The 8,711-nt window shown below is 46.5% G+C and overlaps 1 long non-coding RNA gene across 2 annotated transcripts; it reads right to left on the minus strand.

The window, feature by feature from the left end:
• Window positions 1-5,185: 5,185 nt before the first annotated feature.
• LOC125548994 lies at window positions 5,186-8,278 on the minus strand. Of its 2 annotated transcripts, XR_007301214.1 has the most exons (3): window positions 7,734-8,260; window positions 7,089-7,426; window positions 5,186-6,699 (listed from the first exon to the last, which is right to left on the minus strand). It is a non-coding gene; the product is annotated as an uncharacterized LOC125548994 (long non-coding RNA). The 2 variants fall into 2 exon arrangements; XR_007301213.1 differs by lacking the exon at window positions 5,186-6,699 and having other exon boundaries at window positions 7,168-7,426; window positions 7,734-8,278.
• Between the last annotated feature and the right edge of the window lie 433 nt (window positions 8,279-8,711).

Here is an 8,711-nt window from a genome sequence, read left to right on the forward strand (position 1 = left end):
GCCGTCGCCGTAGAATAACAGGGGGTGTGGGTGAGTAGAGGGATGGCCTGGCCAGCGGTGGGAGTAGTAGGGGGCGGTGAGGCCTCTGCCGCATCGCAGCCGGCCACGGGAGGCAGGAGCACGAGCCACGATCAACGCTGGTTTGGGCGGCTGGAGCAAGAAGACTAGAGGTTGAAGAAGCACTACGGCCGTTGGATGGACATCGTACGGTCACTGGAGTTAGAATCGTGCATATTGACTAAGTTGACAAAGCCCTCCATCCCCGTCAACTTAGTAGGCCCACAAATCGGCTTGCCAGTATACTGGGTCCCAGCTAACAGGGGGAGTATTCATTTTTTGTGCGTAATAACGAGGCACTTCCTTATGTGCGAAGATATAGCTGGTGGGTCTGAGCTGTCAGCGGCGGCAACGTTTTTTCGCAAAATACAGAGGCCCTTTCGTTGGGTCCCTGATGTCAGGTGGAGGAATCATTATTTTGCACGTAATAAGGAGGCATTTCCTTGCGTGCGGCCGTGGACCCAGCTGTCGGCCTCTCCACGTAAAGTCCACTTCAGATGCATGTCGGTCGTTGACCACGTTGACCAGGCCGCGCCGAGAGCACCAGGGCGGTGGACAACGGCGAGGCTTAGGAAGGGAACGACACGGAGGCAGGGAAGACTCGGCAGTTGTTTCCCACGCGGAGGGGAGTACGACTGTACGAGGGTTTACTGGTTCGTCTGCCGTCGCCGGAGAATAACAGCAGGTGTGGGTGAGTAGAGGGATGGCTAGGCCAGCGATGGGAGTACGGTGGGGCGGTGAGGCCTGCGCGGCAACAGAGCCGGCCACTGGGAGGAGGGAGCAGGCAGTACCGCCGGCGCTTGTTTGAGCGGCTGGAGCAGGAAGAGCAGAGATTGAAGAAGCACGACGGTCGTTGGATGGCCATCCAACAGTCACTGCTTGTGCGTCAACCTTTTTTTAGGAAAGCCTCAAATCTGTGGACAATAGCATACAACCCATCTGCCATTATTTCTAACAATTTAAAGCCCATTTTCTAATTATTAAGGTTTTTTTGGAGCCCATATTCTTTTTGTTAGCATTACAGCCCATATTGTGCACACGGTTAAAAAATTATACGAAATTTTGCATATTTCAGTGCGGTCCGAACTGTTTTTAATCCCAAAATTTTGAATCACATTCAAACTGATTTAAAAAAAATGTATATCAATATAAAATCCAACAAATTCTCCACGCATAAAAATTAATGTAATTTCAAATCTCGAAATGAAAAAAAGATATTTGAAACTAATTGTCGGTTTGATGTGTTTTAAAAATGTACAGCCCATTTCTCATTACTGATGAGCCATATTCTCGGCCAGCCGAATGAAAGCTCTCCTCGTCTTGAAAGATTTGCAGCCCAACAGGCCTGACAAAGCGACTTACTTGGCAAATCACAAAAAAACTGGGCTGTGGCCATGGACCCAGCTGTCAACCTCTCCACGTACAGTACTCTTTCGATGGAATGTCGTTGACCACGCCGCGCCGAGACCACCAAGACGGTGGACGACGGCGAGGCCTAGGAAGGGGACGATGCGGAGCCGGGGAAGACGCGTCAGTGGATGCCCACGCGGAGAGGAGTATGAGGGTTCACTAGTTTGGCTGCGGTGTGAGGCTGTCGTCGCCGCAGGGCCTGGCTAGCGGTGGGAGTAGTAGGGGGCGATGAGGCCTCATCGGCAGCACAGCCGGCCACTGGAGGCAGGAGCAGGCGGTCTCCCCGGTGCTGGTTTGGGCGGCTGGTGCAAGAAGAGCAGCGATTGAAGAAGCAGCAGGACCGTTCGATTCAAATCCAACGGTTACTGCTGTTAGAATCGTTTGTTGACTAAGTTGACAAGCCCTGCGTACACGTCAACTTAGTAGGCCCACAGGTCAGCCTCCCAACCGGTGCGCCCGAAATGTAGTGGAAGGAATCATTTTTTCGCGTAATAAGGAGGCAGTTGATTGCGTGCGGCCAGGCCAGCGGAGGGAGTAGGGTGGGCCGGGAAAGCCTGCGCGACATCACAGCGGGCCACAAGAGGAGGGAGCAGGCAGTCCCGCCGGTGCTAGTTTAGGCGGCTAGAGCAAGAAGATCGAAGATTGAAGAAGCACGTCGACTGTTGGATGGACATCCAACACTAACTGCTGCTAGAATCGTGTGTTCACCGACAAAGCCTTGCGTAAACAAGTCAGCCTCGAAATCTGTGGTGTGTGCAGCCCATTTGCTATTATTTTTATAATTTTTACTCATTTTCTAATTCATATGGAATTTATTGCAGCCTGTTTTCCATTTTTAGAATTGCTGGCCATTTTCTGGTCAATACAAGGGTCAAAAAAATAACTAAATATGTGGGAAATTTTGAAAATATGCAAATTTTTGCTGGGGAACGAAATATTCTTAATCCAAAAATTAATAGCCATACTAAAACAAATTTAAAAATAAATTAATACTATGTCATGTTAAATCCAATGAAATACGTATAAGATATCAGTGAAGAACAAAAACAAAAAAAAACGTATATCGCATTTGCTATAAATTTTTTGGAATTTTCAACCCCTTTTGATATTATTTTTAACAGACATTGACCATACTCTTAAGCCAGGCCGGAATGCATCCCTCCTCGTCTTGAAAGATTTGTAGCCCAGTAATTCTTGGGTATTCTTCAAAAAGAAATACTAGGCTACCTATTTTCCCAAAGAACTAGTGCATGAGCATTTAGCTTTATTTATTTATTTATTTACTTATTTATGTTTAGGGGAGCATGAGCATGTAACTGGGCCGGATTCATGTGAGAGCCTTCCTTCCAGTTAATTATGGGCTTCTCTATTGGGCTTTCATCAGTGGGCTGCATGTTATCAACAAGTGAAAAATGTGTTCCGAGTTTCGAAAAAAAAATGTGTTCCGTACGATAAATAGTATGCGCTACGTACGGTACGGGGCACTAAAGGATGGAACCGTGCAACGACTTCCAAAACATTATGTTTGTCGTTCTAACAACACATTTATTCAACCAACAGACGAAATATACTACTGATTGTACATTGAAAATAGCAGCATCAGCAACCAGGGCTGGGGGTGCAACAGAAGCAGTAAGCAGGCCAGAAGAGTGAAGATGCAACTCTCTCTTCCAAACCAAACACTAGCCATCATTACAAAAAGGCTACCAAAAAAACAAGTGTATGCATCAAACTAAATAAAGATCCTACTACACCAAGTGTACGCATCTAACTAACTGGCTCAGTTAGACGTTACTATTTATTAAGCTATGGAGATTGGCTGACGGCTTGAACCAGATGGGTGTCTGACGGGGGAAACTCCTGCCAGCAGGTCGAAGTCTGATGCTTGCGACCCTCTCTCCTACTTTGGGCTGTAAAGCGTGGCGGCACATATCAGGGTATGGTGCATGCAGAGACGCATGGTACGCTGTGTACACACAGTTTTGCCTGATGAACGAAACCGCGCTATCATCATGATCCTTGCCGTCAGTTATCTCCTGGTTAATCGGATAATTCAGTCCGACAAACAGAGAGTGTGTACCAAGGCTACTTACCAGGCTCTAGTCAAAAATTCCTGAAGGCCCAGAGAAGCTGGGATCCTGCTCAAAGACCTTGCAGTGACTGTGATTGTATTCCGCGAAACAACACGTCCGGTACGTGCGAACGATCATCAATCTTTCGCCATCGTCTGATCGAGCCAGGAACCACCTGCAACTGCCATGCCGTTTTTCTCTGAAAGGTCCTGGGATTAGGAAGGGTAGGGACACCAGGCGGCCTACAACTTCATGTCAAGTTGGAGTCAAATAAAAAAGGGCTCTTGGTTTAGTCAATCTTAAGAACAGCATGTTATGAGCGTGAATATTTTTTCAGCAAATGTTGACAGTAATATAAGCAAGCCATCATGATATCATAGGAAAGTAACATACTGCTGTAACAGCCATTTGTAGCGATGACCGGAGTAGGCCAGCAATACGTCCAGCCATAGAAGGAGTCGACAACGTAAATGAAGCCCTTGTGTTCAATGGCATCAGAGAACCATGGAGGATGTATGATCCTGCGATGGACGCGCAGATTTATCCACTTACCACAGTGACCTGTCAGATAGGCGAGACCGCGGTTGAAGAACGCAATTAGCCTAAAGTCTTTATAATTCGCAGGTCTTGTGGGCACTTGGCAGATTACAACCTTGAGCAAATCAAACTTGGTATCATGTTGGCTACTGTAAGATTCCGAGTATTCTGGGCCGCGGTGCCAAAGCAGTGCAATGTTAATCGAAGGAAGGGGGATCAATCGCCGGGTGTAGACCTCCACAAGCATCCAGCTGCCGCGACCGTGGACGAGCACCATCCAAGACGTGTTCATGCCGACCCAGTACATATCGTTAATGTAGTTGAGGCTGACGGGGATCGGATCGCAGTCAAGGGGGTTGATGCTCGCCACCCTATGATCGTTATGCTACGTGACACGCCGTTTCTGAAGATCAGGCGGCATCAGCAAGCAAGGAGCTGGCTTAAAAAGCTCCGGCCTAAGGGCTTTGAGTAAACGGTACAGCCCCGACGAGCACTCGGCGGACGGCATGATACCGAGATTGTCCACACGCGAAACAATGAGCTTGATTACCTCTGTGGGGAGAGAATTCCAGCCACTCTTTCGGCGGACGCTACTCGGTTCTGCCATTGTTAGTGCTTGGGTTTCGGACGAGGGAGGGGGCGCCTTAGCGGGGATGGAAGATTGGACGAGATTATGCGCGGACAAAGATGGAGAAGCGAATATGTGCTGCGGGAAGTGGACAGGTGATGATGACTACAGCACGCCGCTTGACTTACGAGACACATACCCGTAGCGTAGGGTCATGTCGATGCCAGACAACTTGCTTGAGTGATCACAGTACTGGTACTCCCTACAATGTTATGCCCTAACTTGCTTGAGTTGAGTAGTAGAGTAGGACTCTGCTCTACTACTAGCACGGTAGGAGTAGTATATTCTAATCTAAAATAGTTACAAACTTCAATGCCCGAGCGTGGAACGACTACGAATCGTGCTCAAAGACCGTGTCTACGTGGTGTTTGGACATCACTACACCACGACACCACAATAACGACATGCATCTGTTGGTATAAGTGTACATTACCGACACTTTATCTGTTCGTAACAATACCGACACACTAATTGTTGATGTTGTTCTCGTCTTTCGATGATCTGTCTGTCGGCAATGGATGGCCGCTTTGCGGATACTAGTAATCGTGCACGTGCAACGCACGTGTGACCTTAGAAAAAAAGGTTTGCGTTAAGTTTATTCTGAACCCTGAACTTGTATGCATACTATTATACCAACTTAAACTTCTAATCCTAAAATCAAAACCCTAGACCTTGTTCTCGAGCTGGCAACAACCTGCGGTCACAGGCTAACCATTCCCTTTCCCTCCAAGTTCCTTAAGGCTTCCATGAAGTTTATTCAGACAAAATCGAACTGCAGCCAACATGTATTACTGAGCAAAGTCAAGAGGATCGCCCAAAAAGAAAGAAACAAAGCAGATAGCCTCACATGGACCAGCAGAGAGCAATGGTCTTGAAGATTGCAAAGCATACAAGGAGTAAGAGAAGAAAAGTACTCTTTGTATCTGAATTTTTGCCTTTCTTTTTGTGTGCGCAGGTTGCATCTGTGTCATGTGGAGAATTAACCGAGATCTGCAACGAAAATGGAAACACTTTGCATGTGTTCTCGTGGGTGATGGTCTGAACTCCGAAGCCTATGGACTGAAATGCCTTGTATTTGTAACATTGAAGTTGTCTATTGTATGCAAAGAAAACACCATTATTTTCTTGTTGAATCATCAACGTTGTCTTACTCTGTAATGTGCACTGAAAAAACCAGTGATTCTGCATATACGCGCAATGTGCGTGAACTGTATTCTGCATATTCCTTGGAACCTGACACAAGGCAGTTTGCCCACTTTGGCATGTCACTCTCACAGTAAGTAGTTTAACCAGCATGAGATTACGCCCAAATAATAAGAGCACATGGTTTGTTACAGTTTTACACAAAAGAGAAAGCTTTACTGCAACACACTACTAAATAAGAATACAATCTTTGAAGACAAGCCACCTGTGGCATCAGGGATGTCATCTATACCAGAAACCAATGGCACCTACAGAGCTAAATTCTTCATAGCTCCAAAATGCACAATAAAGTGTCAAGTGCTATTTAGGAAGAACCTAGTACTTTACATTGTTTCACATTGCCCTCACATAGAGCTGGCTATACTACAGATCATATTGTACAGGCATCATTTAATTAATTGAATTGTATCCAGGATACATCATCAGATCACGCCATTTACAATAATAAATATTACCAACAAAGAAATAATACCAATTAAAAAAATACCTTTGGTTATTGGACGCCATGAGACGAGGCAGCAGCGAGATGGGGGGCGCCATGAGACGGACGGTGCCTCCAGACGTGGATTCTTATCTAATCAAATTCCATCATACAACCAGAACAGAATTAAGAGGGATTTTCTTTAGATAGCTCTCACAACATTGCTCATGAGGCTCTAAAGTCTGAATTCGAGTGTGCCTTGTACTGTAATTGTTTAGCTCATAGAGACAGCCCTTGTGGGATCATAGATTCTATCGGCTGTAGGCAAATGCTGCAGGCTATGCAATTCACTGAAAATTTGGCACCTCTCCCTGTTAAAGAAAAGGTTGCAATGCAGAATAGTGGTATAAAAAATAGAAGATTAAAGGAACTACAAATTACCAAGAAGAAAAAATTAACAAGTGTGAACCAGATTGGTGTTAGCTTTGTGATGTATACTCTCCTACACCCTTCCAAAAATAACAATCAAAGCAAGTGGCTGCAGATTCAAAAAGGAAGGACATGTGTGCAGTTCGTGTGCTCTTGAAATTTTTGGTATGGAAGAATGCATTTTATTTCAGCACAAAAAAGAAGAAGAAAATGATGATATGTTACAGAAAAACAAGTACATACACCAAATTAAAGGAACACATTTTTTATTTGCAAAAAGGCAACCAGGCAACTACGCAATTTAAAGGAACACATTTAGTTTTATTCTAACCTGGATCCAAGAGGGCATCAAATGCATGAATCCAATATTGTTGACAGTGCCACGGGGCACAGGCAACATTCCCAGCAACTTGATAGAAGATGTGTTGTCGAACACACCGTATTTTGACAGTCATGTACTTGAACCAGTTACAAATTCGTGCTAAATGATTCGTCATTTCTTAATAAAAAGGACAGACAAATGGCAATCTCTTAATATGCTCAATAGAAAAGCATTGCCAAACAAAACTCCACTTGTGCGTCTGACAGATTGTGAGACTGCAAGCGGCCAATAGCTTTCCATGTTCCATCCCACCAGAGTCAGATCCCAACAGGTGGTGTTGATTTAGCCTACAGGAGACAGGAGAGTGAAATCTCATTATAACTCATTGATAAAACATAGACATATTCTGCATCAACTATTGCGGGTACTGTCACACAGAGACAAATAGTAAGTAATATATGAACTCTTGTCAAATGACGATGCATAAACACAACACTATGTTTCTCTTGCAATGCCAAAATTTTCAGTGATTCCTAGAATTTAGAAAGCTCAGAAATACTATGCATTCATCCATTCCCAGAATTTGAGCAATTAGATTGAGCACACATGTTCTGAACCAGAAAAACTAAGTACTCAGGTAAGGTCACCACGCACCTGGGAGCATGATCTTAGGGAGAAGGCGTTTGATATCAGTCAGCAACCGGGTTCCCTTGTCCGACAGACCATACAACACCATAAGGTAGAGCGAGACGGCGAGAGCCTGCGGGCGGATTTCTTCCGCCTCCCCTTTCCTCTAGCCACCACCTGGCCCTAGAGAGGAGGCCATAAGCCGAGGGCGTCTCCCTCGATCTCCGCAGGGGCAAGAAAGCAAGGAAAAGGAGAGGGGCGGCGCGACAAGGAGCGGAACCTGTCGCCGCCGCCGCTGCCGCCAAACGCAGATTTAACCTGCTACGTCCCACGCCGCCGCCGCTCGACGGAGGAGAGGGACACCGGCGCCGCCGATGCAAGTCGAGCCCGCTGCGTCCCGCGGTGCCGACGCTGCTGGAGGGATGAGAGCGACCCCGGCGGCATCCTGTAGCGGCAGCGAGGAGAGAAGAGGGAGGGGGAGGCACGTGGAATCGATCCACCTGCTGCAGGCGGGTGCGGATCCTCCTGCTGCGGGCGGGGCCGCGGACCCCTAATAGGAAGCTGCAGACCACGACGTCCGCTTTGGCAGAACATTTCATCTCAGTCGTTGATCTGATTGGTAGACCATTAACGTGATGTAGATGGTGAGATGTGTTTAAGTTAATTTAATCTAAAGGTCCTGCTTATCCTGTATACACTTTGTGGTGTGGGTTTAGAACAAATTAAGTTCGCTCTTTTAATAGTAGTATAGATACTATGTGTCGGTATAAGTTTTTTGCTATTAGAATATGTGTCGTTGTTGCTTTGCGATAGAAAGAGTGTCGGTGTATGTTTGGGCCTGGCCCACTTATTTCGGGCCACGCGGGACAAGGTGCGCGCGAGACGCTCCAAAACTGCAAGCCTCCCAGTCCACTCAATCCCCCACCCCCATCGTATCCCTTTCTACCACGCCACACTCCCATCTGACTGATTTGTGCGCCATGCCTTGGCCTGGGTGTTTTGTGG

This window comes from Triticum urartu, chromosome 1, assembly GCF_003073215.2.
Source record: "Triticum urartu cultivar G1812 chromosome 1, Tu2.1, whole genome shotgun sequence".
Lineage (NCBI taxonomy): Eukaryota > Viridiplantae > Streptophyta > Magnoliopsida > Poales > Poaceae > Triticum > Triticum urartu.